At 45.7% G+C, this 15,830-nt stretch overlaps 1 protein-coding gene across 9 annotated transcripts in view; it reads left to right on the top strand.

The window, feature by feature from the left end:
• srcin1b (SRC kinase signaling inhibitor 1b) overlaps nt 1-15,830 on the top strand; it is an 81,924-nt gene that overhangs the window by 14,338 nt on the left and 51,756 nt on the right. Inside the window, exon 1 of one of the 9 annotated variants that reach the window (XM_069704465.1) lies at nt 1,611-1,678. The exons of the other annotated variants lie outside the window; for them this stretch is intronic. The gene's annotated coding sequence lies outside the window, so the exon portion shown is untranslated. Of the gene's footprint in view, nt 1-1,610; nt 1,679-15,830 lie in introns of those variants that run through there. 9 annotated transcript variants of the gene reach the window in all.

Below are 15,830 nucleotides of genomic sequence, written 5' to 3'. Positions count from 1 at the left end.
AGATATGATGAAATAATAACAAACATGATGGATCATTTTCATCTATAAATAAATTAACATGTGTGATATCTTTGTGATCAGTTAAATATCAGAAATAACAAAGTTAGCGCCGCAAGATAAACAGTCGGTGGTGCTAATTCTCCACTTATGTGTCATTGATTGACAGAAGAAGAATAAGGAGAAAAAGGAGGTGCAAAGAGTCAAACTGTGGAAAATGACTTGGAAATATGATATATGATGACATATGATTGGCTGACAGAATGAACGTTCTGCGTTTTCTTCCACAACAAAGGTCGGGAACCGGACAGATGACATCAGCCTAAGTTTATGACATCACAAACTTATCCAAATGGTGCAGTTGCTGAATACGGACCGTTCATTTCTCCGTGGATTGAGCTTTTTGACACTTTCACAGTGTTTATATAGAAGCTAAACCTGCTTTATAATAAGAAATCAAAGTGAGACTTTCTGGGACCTTTAAGGGTTTTTTTCCCCACGAACGGCCACAACAGTGCACCGAAAACCAAACCGTCAGTTACAGCAAATGTTGAGCAGGAATACGTCGTTCTGTGACGTGACTGAGGATCTAACGTTAAAAAATGTGGAGAATTAGCAGTTTGAATATGTTGTAAAGTAGCGAGCTGAACATGAAACGCTGCGAGATGTCAGATATGCGCGACTGATTACGTAACGAGTGAACCGTCGGCAGCTCTCCGTCTCCTCCAACGTGCAGCGATGCAGCCTGTTTTGATTTGTCGCCAGACTTTTCCCAGATGGGATAAAGGATAGTCTGAGTCACCAGCAACATTTGCATAGCGCCTCGTCTCAAACCTCATCGCCAGAAACGAGAACACAAAACTTCAAATGCAACCGTAAAAAAAAAAAAAGAAAGAAAAGAAACGAGCGCCGTCTCGAAAAGCGGCGGTGAAAAAAAAAACGACAACCGAGAGGTCCTCAGTCGCTCGTACGAACAATAAACACGCACAGCTGATCACTCGAAGGAGTCACTGCGACACGGAGCGAGCGGTGTGTCTTGAAGAGGATGGGGGGGGGGGGTAGAGTCGTAGCAGTCGCCGAGGGCAAGACGGCTTTCTCACAGTCGTTGGGCTTATCGGCGGCTCGGGGAGCTGATTCTGATCCGGGCTCATGAAGAGACCGGATACACAACAAGAGGGGCGAGAGAGACATGCAGCTGCTTCGTTTGCAGCTCGTCCCCGTAGACTGGAGAGGATTATACTCAGAGAGGGGGGAGAGAGGGGAGAGAGGGAGGAGGGAGAGAGAGAAAGAGAGAGAGAGAGGAGAGAGAGGGAGGGGGAGAGAGAGAGAGAGAGAGAGAGAGAGAGAGAGAGAGAGAGAGAGAGAGAGAGAGAGAACTGGAGGAGAGAGAGAGAGAGAGAGAGAGAGATGCACTGTCTGTCTCCACCGAGTTTCTGCCTCCAATCTTCTCTACAGCACTGTGCACTCTCCCCCGTCTCCTCAGCACCACTCACTTCTCTCTCTCTCTTCATCTCCGTCCTCCATCACACACACACACACACACACACACACACACACACACACACACACACACACACACACACACACACACACACACACACACACACACACACACACACCAGTGCCATGTAGCACCTTGGCCAAGAGGGGGACACCAAACCTGCACAGGACACCAGCCCAGGTAAAGCTTCGTTCATTCATTCCTTCCTTTTTTACTGCCACACTCTGCACCAGTATAGAAGGGTTTTGGGGGGAAGGAGAGGGGGGAGGAGAGAGGGGGTGGGGGGTGTCGCCGTAGTGATCCAGCCACTCACACTCTGCAGAACACATCTCGCAAAAAAAAAAAAAGAAAAGGCTGCATGCACCAAGATTATCCGGCTTCTTTTGCATCGCCCCAAGAGAACCAAAAAAACCCACAAAATATGGAGGAGAAGGAGGAGGAGGAGGGGAGGAGAGGGAGGAGGAGGAGGGGGGAGAAGAGGAGGAGGAGGAGGAGGAGGGGAGGAGAGGGAGGAGGAGGGGGGAGAAGAGGAGGAGGAGGAGGAGGGGAGGAGGAGGGGGGAGAAGAGGAGGAGGAGGGGGGAGAAGAGGAGGAGGAGGGAGGACAGACAGGAGAAACTGAGCAGTGTTTGTCATTTAGAGAAGAAAAGTATGCGGCAGGCAGGCGGAGAGACGTCCGGCTCACCTGGGCCGACCTTCACCTGGAGGAGGTGGGACACAGACCCCCCCCCCTCCTGTGATCTTAAGAGGCACATTAAACACCCTCCACCCCCCCCCCCTCCTCCAACTCTTTATATCATCTCTCCAGAGAGCCACATTAATACTCATCCACTCTCCAGCCTGCTCAGGGCGCTGATGATTTCCTTCTGCTCAAATTCATTTCTGTTTGTCACCGAGTCGTTTCCAGGCGCGTCAAGTTTTGTCCGCCGAGACCCCAAACCTCCGAGGATGTTCCACTCTCGTGGGTTTTTTTTTTATTCCTCTCTTTTCTTTTCTAGCGACTCAGAACACTTCAGCTTCAGAGTTCCCTTTGATGCCGGTCGGGTATCTCCGCGTTCATCTCCACACCGCCGGCGCCTCTCGCTCGGTTCGGGGAGTTTTTGGGAATTAAGTTGGGCGCCGGCCCGGAGAGGGGAAGAGCAGAGCGAATGAAGTTTTAATCTGAGTCACTGCTGACGCTCTCCTTCTGATTTCCCTTTGATCTCACCGAAGAGTCAAGAGGCCGTCTGACAAATAGCTGCGAGATCAGAAACAAATCCTGCTGTTTTAAAATGGAGCTCTAGAAACAGCCGCGGCGTCTCGGTGCTCGTTGTTTGGCGTCCTATACGCTCTTTATGTCATCATTAAATCACAGCATCCAAACTGGGAAACGTTTACTGTGCAAATTTCCAAAACCTCTGACACTCTTCACACAGCAGATCAAAGCTGCTTATTATTGGGACTTTGTTTATGTTGACAAACAAAATGCTTCCTCCTGGCTTCATAAGGTATTTTTGTGAAGCAACAACAACAACAACAACAACAACAAAAAGGTCAATTTCTCACACTGGAATCAAAAATCAAGTTCGAAAGTACAAATATTTAAACCGAGAATTAAATTATTTTAATTGCAAACAAATTTGCTTTGACAGTTTTGTTAGTTTTGGTCAAACAAGACTTTTTGGCTGCGAGTTGGACGTAGTGGGCGGGGCCTGAGCTGGAGACGAGCGTTTCTATTGGTGGATTGATTTACAGCCACACGCCATGTTTTTCATTTGCAAGCAAAGATTTTTTTATTTCTTTTTTTTCATACTTTTATTCCAGTGCAATAGTTGCAGAATTCATATTCCCCCCCGAAGCAGCCTGAAATATTACAGAGCAGAACGCACCGTGATGTCACCACGAACACTCATTGGTTGGTTGGTTTATTTAAAATAAGCGTGTCAAAAGATCTCTAAATAATCAGTCATAATTTATCTTCTCACTCGTTAATTTCATCTTTGCATTTCCCGCATTATGTTTCCGCCTGCTAGCCTGATATATATATTTTAGCCTCGTTCCGATCAACTGTCCGCTGGCTATTTGCTTTTTGCGTTGGAAAATACGCATCGCCAGCATTAGCTACGCGCATGTTGTTACCGTAGCAACCCATGGAGATAAATCTGATCTGCTCGCCTTGCAAATAGCCTGCAGACAATCAGATCTGATTCACCTGCAGTCTGAAAATAAAGCTTCATTGTTGTCCGAGAACAATTAAAGACCATCGTTGAGGCACATGAACACACACACACACACACACACACACACACACACACACACACACACACACACACACACACACACACACACACACACACACACACACACACACACACACACACACACTGTAGTTTACTTTGACTCCATCCCACTCAATCCCATGCACCTGATGTGGTTAATCCACAGATGAAAACAGGTCCTGAACAGATGTGTTTGTTTCCTCCTGTTTGAGTTGGTTTAAAACGACAGCAGCAGCTGTTTCAGGTCGGCGCCTCCCTTTTTAAAAGTGTAACCTCGTGTGTGAGATGTATATTCAGGGAGGGAGACGGACGAACACCACGTTGGTTTCGGTAAGCCTTCATCTCGCAGCTGAAACCCGAGTGTGTCGACACCCCGACCTTCTCTTCATTTGTAGTATTCCTCAGCGGCCGTCTGCTCCTCTGCAGCCGTCGTTCCTCCTGTCCACGTACACCATTACCTGCGAGCGCCTCCTGGCTTCCAGACCAGCTGTGTAATTGCTGCCTTTGCATAAGAGCCCTCCGCAAAATGTAGTGCGGCCTATAAAGTCCTCACATGCAACCGCATGCACTCAGTGGAGCTGCTGCAGCGCCGCACGGCGACGGGGGGGCCGCCGCATGGCAACAGGACCGCTGTCAGCGGCCGGCGGTGCATCTGTCAAACTCATTGAGCTGCATGTCACGGCAGGAGGAATATGTAAGGGGAGGAGACGGAGGAGAGGGAGGAGGCGTCCGGGTGCACGACCTCTCGCTAAACGTATTGTGTTTACTCCCCCCCCCCCCCCCCCCACACACACACTGCCCCCCAGAGGGAAGGCTGACCTACAACAACACCAGTATGGTGGTATCGGCGGGCTCGGAGCTGGCAGCGCCGCCGGCTGAGAGGAGCCGGGGGACACCAGATCAGGGATAACAAGCAGAGACGGAGGTAGACTGCAGTCTGTGCGAGTCGGCTTCCATTAGCGATGCCGGACGGAGCTGCAGAGGCGCTCGACTGAATCGTTGCGTGTGTTTCGAGAGTTTCAACTTTTTACAAAAAAACAAACAAACAACAGATTTTTCCCCTCGTGAACCTCACGGAGAGATTTAAGGAGCTGCTGGCGGTTTCCAACCTTTTGAGAGCTACTCGTGTTGAGTAACGTTGATTCACGTAGCTGAGCTCCACCCGAACCGGACGAAAACGCGTCTTTTTACGCCGCGTTGATGGCGTCGTTCTCTCGGACAAATTAAAACAAATAAAGAAATAAATGAAAATTGCTGAAATGGATCGGAAACTCTGGGAAACGCTGCTGGAAGCTGGCGAGCGTCTCGGCGAGCGGCGGTTTAAAGTGAATCCTGCGTGTTTGGTTTTGTGTCGACAGATGAAAGACTCTTCGTGACGGCAGGTAAATACATTCCTGGTAAAATGTCGGGATGAGTTTTGGGATATCAGGGCGCCTGGTTATTTCTGGATTTGTGCATTATTTGTATAAGCGGCTGGTGGTGGGATTTCACTATCAGCAGCTATAAGCTTTGAAATTGTGAAATATGCATATTATGCCGAGGCAGACGTTACTGCAGGAACTCACACAGACAGACTTTCAAACAGCCTCCTCAGCTGAGTGGATTTTCCCCTCCTGCTTCACTTTCTCCTCGGAGCCCGTCGGGCCTCGTTAATTGCCCCGCCCACTCCGGTCCTCCCACACCAGTTGACTTACGAGCACCGATCCAACACGCTGCCGGTTTAGGAAGCAGCTAATGTCGGCCGTGCTCGCGCACCATCTGCAGTTTGTCGACGGGACGCCGTTTCGGTTTCAGTAAATTTGTTTTTTATCGAGAACGCCAGCTGCTTATGAACTACAAATTATAATAAATCTCATTTCTGCTCGAACACCTGGAATGAACTGAGGAAAAAACTATGGATATAAATCTGTATATTATTGTATTTTTTTGGCCCGACAGGAAGAGAGACTGACAGGAATCCAGCTTTGGGAGCGATGATGTGACGCCTCATATCTCAAAGTCTGACATATATATTTTGTTTTTGTGATTCAACACTGTTTAAAGGAGCAGTCAACCGATTTATCTTTGCACTCTTTTCCCATACCAGAACTATACACAGCATATCAAAGTGGACGTAGTCTCCAGGTCTCAAAAGTGAAGCCAATACAGAAGTGCCTAAAGTGCAGTACCACCGAGGGCCACTAGGGGCTGGCCCCCAAAAAAACGACTGTTCTGAAGCCTGGAGTTCAGAGGCCATCGCCATCTTGGTATTTTGGAGCCAGAAGTGATGTTTGGATGAGCTGAGGAGTTTTGGATTTGATTTGATCGCCGCGGACTCTTATGCCCCGCCCACTATAGTGGAAATATGACTGCACCACAGGCTAACCCTAACTTCATCCTAAAGCAGCGAAGGAACATTACTGCACTGATTCAGCTTTAAATGATTGTTTAAATTAACCTGTTATTTTATTTAATTCCTTTCCTATAAAAATCCAACTGGATTTTCTCTTTAAAAATCATTTATTTTTTATTTTTGGTATTCTACATACTACATTAAATTCTCTATTATATCTAAGTCATGTTACCTGATGAGTATTTTCTGCATTCTTGTCGTGTTGTTTTAAAACACAAAAAGCCTGCAGGATGTTTTCTCCTCTGAAACAGGTCTCATATTTGATTTGTCTTTGTTGCTGCAGTGATTTGGCTCCGTCATTGATATTTACACACAAAAGCTGCTGGTGTTCTGTCCCAGTATTTATTTTATAAATGAATCATGCTCTCCAGATTTCAAAGACTTCGGGTGTTGCCCCAGTTGCAGCTCCGTTTTTTTTTTTTTTTGTGTGTGCATATTTTAATACTGAAGACTTTTTCCCTTTTTTAAAAATGAGTTGAGAAGAGCGACAGAGAAAATCACAAAAAAACTCAGATTTAACCGTTTGTGTCGTCAACACGCTGCTGATACACGCTGCAGATACACGCTGCAGATACACGCTGCACATCACAGCTGCTGTTTTGGGCTGTTTTTTGTGGCCGAGCCGAGCCGAGCCGTCCAGCTGGCTGCCTCCCAGAGCCCAGTGTGAGACGCTGATTAGTGGCCACTAATAGATCTCGATCCCTGACTCATCCTGTCCCACTGTTCGCTCAATGATACCAATTACTCACCTTCAGGACGTGTCCCCGGTTCACACGGGCCAAAAATATCACTTTCTAATTACCGGGACATCCTCTCTGAGTCGGGATTGATGTCTGGCGTCAGGCTGGGTTTGGACCCGTCACCGGTTGAGAGGTGAGATTTTGTCCGGCTTCATATTCCACCGGCGGTGTGTCGGACGTAGAAATGCTTTATCTCACTTCCTTATTTGGTCACGTTTCCTTGATTTCTGTGCTTCTGTCGTAGTTAAACGTAGTTAAACGGCTTCTTTTTTGCTGTTTATTGTTGTCATTTGCTGCTTTGTGCTGCAGCCTTCAGAGACGGTGTTCTGTGTTTCAGTCATTACAAACATCCATCCTCCTGTTTATTGCGAAACGACTTCCCATATCATGTCTGCAGCCGGAGGAGAACGCATTTCTCGTCCGAACTGAAAGATGCTGTTGAAGTGAAGTGTATTTTTTTGTTGTTTTTTTGCCAGGAGTTTGCACATGGGTGTTTTATTTTGAAAATAAGTTTGGACAAACTTCCTGCCCTGCCCGGATAGGAGGCATCGACTTTAATGACTCATGATTCAATAATGTCTGTGATGGAAGGTGGCTGCTTGATAACCTCGGTCACACTCATGCCCCCCCCCCCCCCCGCCTCTCTTTTATCTGACATCCTCATCACGCAGACTCTCATCCCGGTTTAATGGCACCGGGGACAGACTACATCCGGCGTGTTGGTAAATTGATGCCCTGCGGGTCCCGGAGCTCGACGCCTGGACGAGGATGAGCCGATATGAGGGGCGAAGTTTTTTTAAAATTATTTTTAAAATACAAATTTAAGTTAGCCAGCCGGGCTCTGATTCACTGAGCATGCAGTATAGATCCAGCAGGAGAGGCAGTTAGAGGGATCAGAGAGGAGATGATTGAGCCTTAGCTGTCCTAAATTATAATTCTCTTTGAAGACGAATCATCAAATTTAAAGATCTGCTTTTCCAGTCGGCGACGTCTGCCGAACGGTTTTGATCTCCCGAGTGACCCGGTTGGCTCCGAGTTTTGGAGACGACACCCAAAAAAGAAAAAGCGTCGTCGTGTGTGTGCGCGAGGCGAATGTAGATACAGAGATAAATGTCAATGTTTACTGACCGTGTAACGGCAGCGGCGCTGGATAAATGTCACACGGGAGGCATCACGTGGGATTAGATGTTGCTATAAATGTACCTATTCATCAATCCTCAGCATTAAAGCAGACAGGAGAAATACACGGAGAGGAAGTTGTGGAAGAAGCTCTCCACCCGCAGAATATCCTCATTAATGCAGCACAGGAAGGTGGGAGGGGCTTGAAGGGTGGGAGGGGCTTGTATCATTTCTCCCACTGGAGCGACACCCAGCTGTTTTTCCTGACGTGATGTCCCCATCAGACTCTTTTGTCTAAAACTACGAGGCCTCACCCGTTCGTGCTTTTCTCTCCGGCGTCCATGTTAGCCGGTCCGAGCCGTCGGCGACGTGCAGCTCATTTGGTTTTAAGCTCGTACGCGCTGCTGTTTTCTTAAAGCTAGAAAATGTCGTCCCATTCATGTGCTTTCAGCGTTGGAACGTATTGTCTATTTTTTTTGTGAAGTCGAGTCTCTCGCTATTTATGGATCATAAATGTTTGTGTCAAAATTCGGCACTAAGCATTTTTTTTTCTTCGTTTTATAAACGAATAACTGACAAAACTCCCGTCGGTCTAACACGCTGAATCGGCTCCAGTAAAACTTCTAACGCCGATTAAATTTACATTTTAGATTCTTACTAGTTTGGTTTGGAGTCGAGCGGCTGTAATTACAACCCGTCATCCTCGTTTCTCCGTCGCCGCTCCGCTCGGTTTGTTGTTGTTTTTCAAAGTTGAGACTGAAGCTGAGACTGAAAACGCTCTCATCGGTTTGATCCAGTTATCGTGGAGGCGGTTGGCGGTTGTCAGACCTCCGCGCCGTGACCAAGGTTGATCTTCAGCGTCGTTTGGTGTCGCCGAGTCACGCGTCCCTTCAGGAGCGGCAACTTCCTACTAAAACACGGGAGCGTGTTTTCACGGCCGTCTGTCGCCTCGTTCGCTCCCCGGTGATTAAACGCTTCACGCTGTTTGTGTGTCAGGCCGAATATTTACACCACGATTGGCGCTCCGTCGGTGCGATACGCCGAGACGTGGCGGTCGTTCTGCACTTTGGGCTTTGTCGATAGAAGCGGGGGGGCGGGGGGAGGCGTGGGAGGAAGGCGGGGGGAGGCGTGGACGTGAGATGAACTCCGCATGCTTTCACAGCAGAGGGGAGGACGTTGCGTTTCCACGGTGATCTGCAGGATGAACTGAGATCCTCACGCTCGGCTGCATTTCAACAACCTGTTTATCCACTCGGCTTATTCTTCTAATTCTTCATTGATCTTTCAGATTTGATCGTTTTGCGAGTAGGAAACGACGGAGATGAAGTGTAGTGAAGCTAATGAAGTTTTTGGTCGAGTTCATTTCCACGGAAACACAATTTTACAACCTGCGTTACGGCTTCATCCTGATTCCATCAAATGGCAGATAAAAACTACAATACAGTCATAAATGTCTAATAGATCAAATTTAAAAAAAAACTTAAAAACCATAAATAATATATCAATGTTTGATATCATGAAATTTGTTTGGATTATAACCAAATATGGACGTCGAGGCTTCAAAACGACAGTTAACGAACCAACCGATGACGTCGCCGTGGGTTACAGTCACGTCACGAATATAGTTGTTATCAACTCGAGTAACGTTCACCAGACAAATTATTATTTGGTCCCAGAATTGGAGAAGTGAAACTCTGTATGTTGTCCGATATATGAACTTTTCTTTTACAGAACATAATGCAGAAAAAAAGATGCTTGTGGCCATTTAAAAACGGTTCAGTTTGATATAAACATCCTGTCTTCATTACATATGTGTCACAAGTGTCTGAATATATGGATTCTTTTTGTACTTCCTAATGTTGACATCGGCGTCCTAAACCCAGTATTCGGCTGGCTGCAGACAAAACCAGATATTTGATGTCATCGCTGTGAGGGACCATTTAAACAAATCATTTTCCAACGTTTTATCTACCAAACAGTTGATAAGTTTATTATTCCACAGATTGATCGACATTGAGAATAAGTCGTCCGTGTTTAAAACCATTTATATGAACCCGACATTTTGGTGGACAAAAACAGAGGACAGGTATTTTTCAGACGGACTGAAACCAGCAGGATATATTTACAGACGTCCCCGTCGCTTTTTCATCAATCTTCCGTCTGTAAATGAGTCGTGAAGTGAACTGAGAGCTGAATTGAACTGCAGGTCAAAGCTAAACTTTTCCTTTGACCTGGAGCTGTTAGATGAATTATGTACAACACGGTACGTCGCTTCCTTCTCCCTCGGTAGGACTCCCGACTTCAGCGGTGGTGAACGTAGGCCGGAGCGGCAGCTGAAGGTTCTTGATGCGGGTGATCGTCGGGTCGGACCAACGGAGGCAAGCCAAGCGCCTCGTCTTTCCGAGCGTAACGGCCGCTTCGCTGTGATCCGGCAGCCGGCAACAGTTTGGGAGAAATTTTGTATTCAGCAAAAGCAGACCTTGTTCCAAATATAACCCGCTCGGCGTTTGCGTTCTGATCTTGTTTGGGTTTTATTTTAATTTTCAAGTGCCCTGGAGAGCTGGATATTATAATTTGGGGATGGAGGAGCAGCGGGTTTTTTTTCTTCTTGTTCTTTCTTGCTCTCGTTCCTGCCACAGCGCCTTCCTCCGTAATTAACGGTCTCTGATGAATAGAGGATTTGTGATGGAGAGGCGGAGAGGAAGAGGGAACGACAGCGTGAGGAGTGAACTCTGTTCCAGCCCGGTGGCGTCCTTCCACCAGCTGGAACATGAGGGAGATTATGTAAAAATGATGAATGAATAAGTGAATGAGTCGGTTTTAAAAGGAGCAGAGAAGGGGGGAGGGGAGGGGAGGAGAGGGGAGTACTGAAAAATATTATGTGTTATTTATATATTTTAATGATGATCAACATGTGACACTATGTGCAAACCAAGCAACGACCATCAGTGATGTCATCATCCATCAGTGATGTCATCGTTGGTTTATGAACGTTATGAATCCTCCAGTTCAGATTCTGTCCGTCACCATCTTTGCTAGTTTGGAGCAGGAAGTGACCATATTTGGACGAGCTGGGGGAGGAGCCAGCGGTGGATCTGACCGATCTGATCGGAAACCTGACGATACTACGTCCCGCCCACCGATAGCTGTAACCTGACTGCACCACAGGCCTGTCAATCAAACAGACACGCCCCCAAAAACAGGTCTTCTTGAATCTTCTTTTCTAATGAATGAGGGATTATTTTCAGATGGACCTCCAGAAAACTAAGAAGAAGGAGTGACTTTTGACTGACTTTGAGAAGTTGAATGGGAGTCCATGGAGGCTTTTTTGGAGCCGACCTCTAGTGGCACTCGGTGGTATTGCAGCTTGAGGCGCATCGGTCTCATTTTTCAGACCCGAAAGCTACGAACACTTTTAACTCGTGAACTTGGCGCTTCAGTTCCAACGACATAAAATAAAACAGCGCAACAGTTCTTCACATTTCAGACATTTTTTTGTTGATTAACTAATAAATTAAAGAACTTTTTCAGCTTTAAGTCCATTAAATCCCTGGTCATGCATTTTTATATATATATATATATATATATATATATATATATATATCTTTTGGCATTTGTCAACTTGCAGTGATTTAAACTTATGCTGTGTACAGCTGCTGTCTCATGTTTAATGCAGGATCCCCTACGGACTGTATCATGCAGTATCATACGTGTGCCGTGCGGGTCGCGCCGTTGCCGGGACGAACTCGGCTCCTGAGGCGAAGCTTTCCAAAATGAAATTCTGGAAGAAAATCATTTGAGGTGAATTTGAGTGAAGCACAGACGAGTGCGAATGATTAGACCTCGGCCCAATGAAACCATAAAGCTAACAAACGGCCTCTGTCAGACCCGGCCAAGGTTGTACTACAGCACACACACACACACACACACACACACACACACACACACACACACACACACACACACACACACACACACACACACACACACACACACACACACACACACACACACACACACACACACACACACACACACACACACACACACACACACACACACACACAGAGGCAGCCTTGTAATGAGAAATGTTCGGACGCGGCCTTGAGCAGCGTCTTGGATTGCGTCCCGGACAGCTGAAATATGGTATCGTGGCACAATGACGATCGCTCACTCGGTTTTTAGTCTCCCCTCAACTGTAATGAACACAGAATAATGAATCATGCGGAGAAGCCTGTGTGACGTCTTTCAGTGAGTGTGTGCGCGCCTGCGAGAGGGACACGCACACATTTTAATTCACTTGTGTTTGAATTATTACCATCCCGAAGCGGTGATTGAGAACTGTGAGTTTTTTTTTAATAACGTTAAAATTAGCGATCTGAGCCAGAGTTTGTGCCGAATAAATGTCGTAATATCATGTTTGCACGGCAGTATTTCCGTGTAGAAGCTGAAATATGACATCCTCCCGTCGGCGGCGCCGTCGGCTTTAAAGATTCAACAATGTAAAGCAAAGTAAGACAATTAAAGGGCAATTCATCAGCCGGACCGGTAGCGCTGTTAGCAGCAACGTAATAACAGAGGTGGTGCCAGGAGCGAGCTGGGAGGAGGTGGCAGCCCATTAACTACCACCAGGAGCAATAATGACATGGTGGAGTGCAAGAAAAGAAATAGAGCACGGGGCTGTTGCTGGTTTTCCACATGGATGAGCAGTGTTGTGATTTCAGTAATAAGGTTCTCTACGTGTCTAGTTAAATTTATAAAATAGATTAGTTTGGATATTACACCGCAGAACAGGATAAATTCACCAGAAGTAAATACACAACTAAGACTGACATGGAAAATGTTAATACGCTGTTTTTTCTTTTTTAAATTAGCTTGTGAGGAAAGGTCAGTCATTAAAGTCTGTAATTTGTAGAAGGTAGGAGAGTTTTGTTCAAACATTACTAGGAAATAAAAAGGTCTTTATCGTCGAGCCTCAGCTGTGAAACCGGTCAGAGGGTCCATCAGCTCACATTAAGGTCCTTAAAAGTGGGAAAAAAAAATCATGTAATCTGTCACTAACTATATGTACAACTTAGAAAAAGTTGATTTCCTGTTGAGTGTTACATATAATAAATTGCTCTACACACAGCAGGACACCTGAACCATGACGTTATAGAGCACGTAAACATACAAATTAAACATATATATAAAGTAGTACACAAAATTTCTATGTGAATTTCTATGGGAAGTCGATGCAGAAGTGTCTTAAAGTGTAATACCACTGAGGGCCACTAGGGGCTGGCTCCAAAAAACCTCTGTCTTCTGTCGTCCCCTCGCTCCTCTCCAGCTCGCCCAAATATGGTCACGAGGGTGGAGCTTAAAAAAACAAAACAAGATGACGACAATTCACAAATCAATTGGTGACGTCACAGTTGGTTGTCGTACGAAATTACAGAGGAAATATAGCGTTACTCACAATATAAACATCATGAATAAAGACAGACAAGATCAGCTTGGATACCTGATAAATAACATGTATTATATAAAAATAGTGATATTTTATATGACAAAATACAAGTAAAAAAAAAAAAATCTAAAAAATAGGTGTCCTAATCTGTGTTAAAGGCCACAGCTTCGCTCTGGTTTTACTGGGCAGCTCCCAGTCCTAACTGCGCGTATTTTGTATGAAAGTTAAAGCCCACACTTTCACCAAACGGCTGTCCCAGATGAATCCCGTTTAAAATGTAGGACGGACGTTGTTGCGTCATTGGTTGTTTTTAAGAAAGACCTGCACGGTAAATTCCAGCAGGTATTGCAGCAGATGACCAGCTCTCCTTCTCCTGGTAAAATATAGCATCTCTTTGTCCCACATACAGTCCCCCCACCCACTCCACCACCCACCACCACCCACCACCCACCACCCAACACAAATCGTAGGGGCTTGCTAAAGGCTTCGCATAAATTACAGTGACAAGCTCTTGTCTGTGTTCCCTCTGTTTTATAACCCTCTGCCATGGAGACTCACCGGCATGCTGCTGCTGTCCTATCAGAAGACTTACATCTGTGACCACTATCACACTTGCTTTTTTTTTTTGCTTTTTTTATTCAGACAGCTCCAAATACTGTCAGGCTGAGTCCACCGACAGGGAACATTTCAGGTTCACAGGAAGGAATGAAAAAGATCCTTTTAACATGAACACGCAACGGGAACTTTCTTAAATATGGAGGCAGCAAAGTATCATGGTATGTTATATGGAAATATATTTATATATATATATATATATATAAAATCAGGTGCCTGCAGCTGTAATACCACCTAGTGCCACTAGAAGTCAGCTCCGAAAAGCCTGCGGCTCCATAGACTCCCATTCAACTTCTATCATGAAATATGGAGTCAATAAATGTTAATCTCGGTGTCTGACTCATATTCTCATTTAGTAGATGAATAATCTTTCTTAGTGGCGCTGATGTTTAATAGTTTGGTTACTAGGGTTCGCGGCTAGATTGATTTCCAATAAAAAGTGTAACCTCCTAATGTTTATGCAGCAGTCTGCGGCTTCGAGTTTGTTAACTGCTAACTAATGAAGTTAAAGGTCTCGCTTCGGTGCGTCTCCGCTGCTCAGCCGGCAAATAAGAGGATCAATAGAGACGCTACAGTTCATGTGATTTACCTCTACGATGCTTCACTTCCAATCTGGCTGCAGAAAAAAATAGGTGAGAGAAAGTTTCCCCGATGTGGCTGAAAGTTGAACCGCCGACTTCCGATCGGAGGTCGGCGTACACTCGTACGTCCCCGTTTTCCCGTAATAAGTCCCGGCGGTGGGTTTCTGTTTGAAGCTCTGTCGGGGTTAAAACCACCTCCTCTCCTGTCCGGTGTGAGCGATGATTTGTCTGACAGCGGCGTCAGCAGGCGAGCTGCTCTGCTGCCGGATTTTCTTTACCTGAAGGAAACCGTGTCTGCAGAATAATGATGTTGACAGATGTTGAACAAAGACATCAGAGACCTGCGTCTCACTCAGGCAGCCGGTTATCAGAGTTCAACGTGAGCCGGGTGAATAATGTATTTCTTGTAATCAGAGGTGACAGTGGGGGGAAGAAAAAGCATCAGTAGCAGCACTAAGTGTTTAAGACGTTGAAAAGAAATGTAGGAAAAAGCGCAAAACTCGGGATGAATCTATGATAAAAATTAGTTGAAAACTTTGGAGGTGAAAAATTGAATCTACACAAGTTAAATAATCAACACTCGTCATTTTATCGCAGTAACGGGAAGTACATGTTCTACAACGCTTCGTGAAATCGAATTTTATAAAACTCAACAAATCTTAACATTTTCTTATATTTGCAGCCAATTTCATCCCCTTTTATTTAATAATGATAATAATAATACATTTGATTTGTATGGCACCTTTCATACAAGAAATGCAGCTCAAAGTTCTTCACAGCAAAAGAATTACATGCAGTGCTTCACATATAAACAGATATAACTTCTGCAACTTCATCTTAAAATTCAACAGCTTTTTCCAGTTTTGTGCCTTTTTACATAAGATACAACTCAGAGCAGGAAGTCTTCCTAACACCTACTAAACTCGGTTATAATTTTGCTTTATTTTGTCACCACCTCCATGTGTAAAGTACAGAATCTTTTTCTGGTATGAAATAAGGCCTCCTTCCATCCTCTCCCTCCCTCTCTGTCCCCATCTCTTTTTAAACAGGACACTTCCTGCACCTGACCACCTTCACCCCAGGCAGCTCTGCTTTACGTGCCTGTGGCCACCAGAGGGCGCTAACCCCTCTCTCCCCATCCACCCACCCGTCGTCTCCGTGCATGTCACTTCTCCCCGA

This window comes from Brachyistius frenatus, unplaced genomic scaffold (assembly GCF_029030835.1).
Source record: "Brachyistius frenatus isolate BFR_SWC_R1_liver_20210118 unplaced genomic scaffold, ASM2903083v1 Contig_51, whole genome shotgun sequence".
Classification (NCBI taxonomy): Eukaryota; Metazoa; Chordata; class Actinopteri; family Embiotocidae; genus Brachyistius; species Brachyistius frenatus.
Note: the sequence above shows the minus strand (reverse complement) of the source record. Positions and strands in the feature narration are given on the sequence as shown.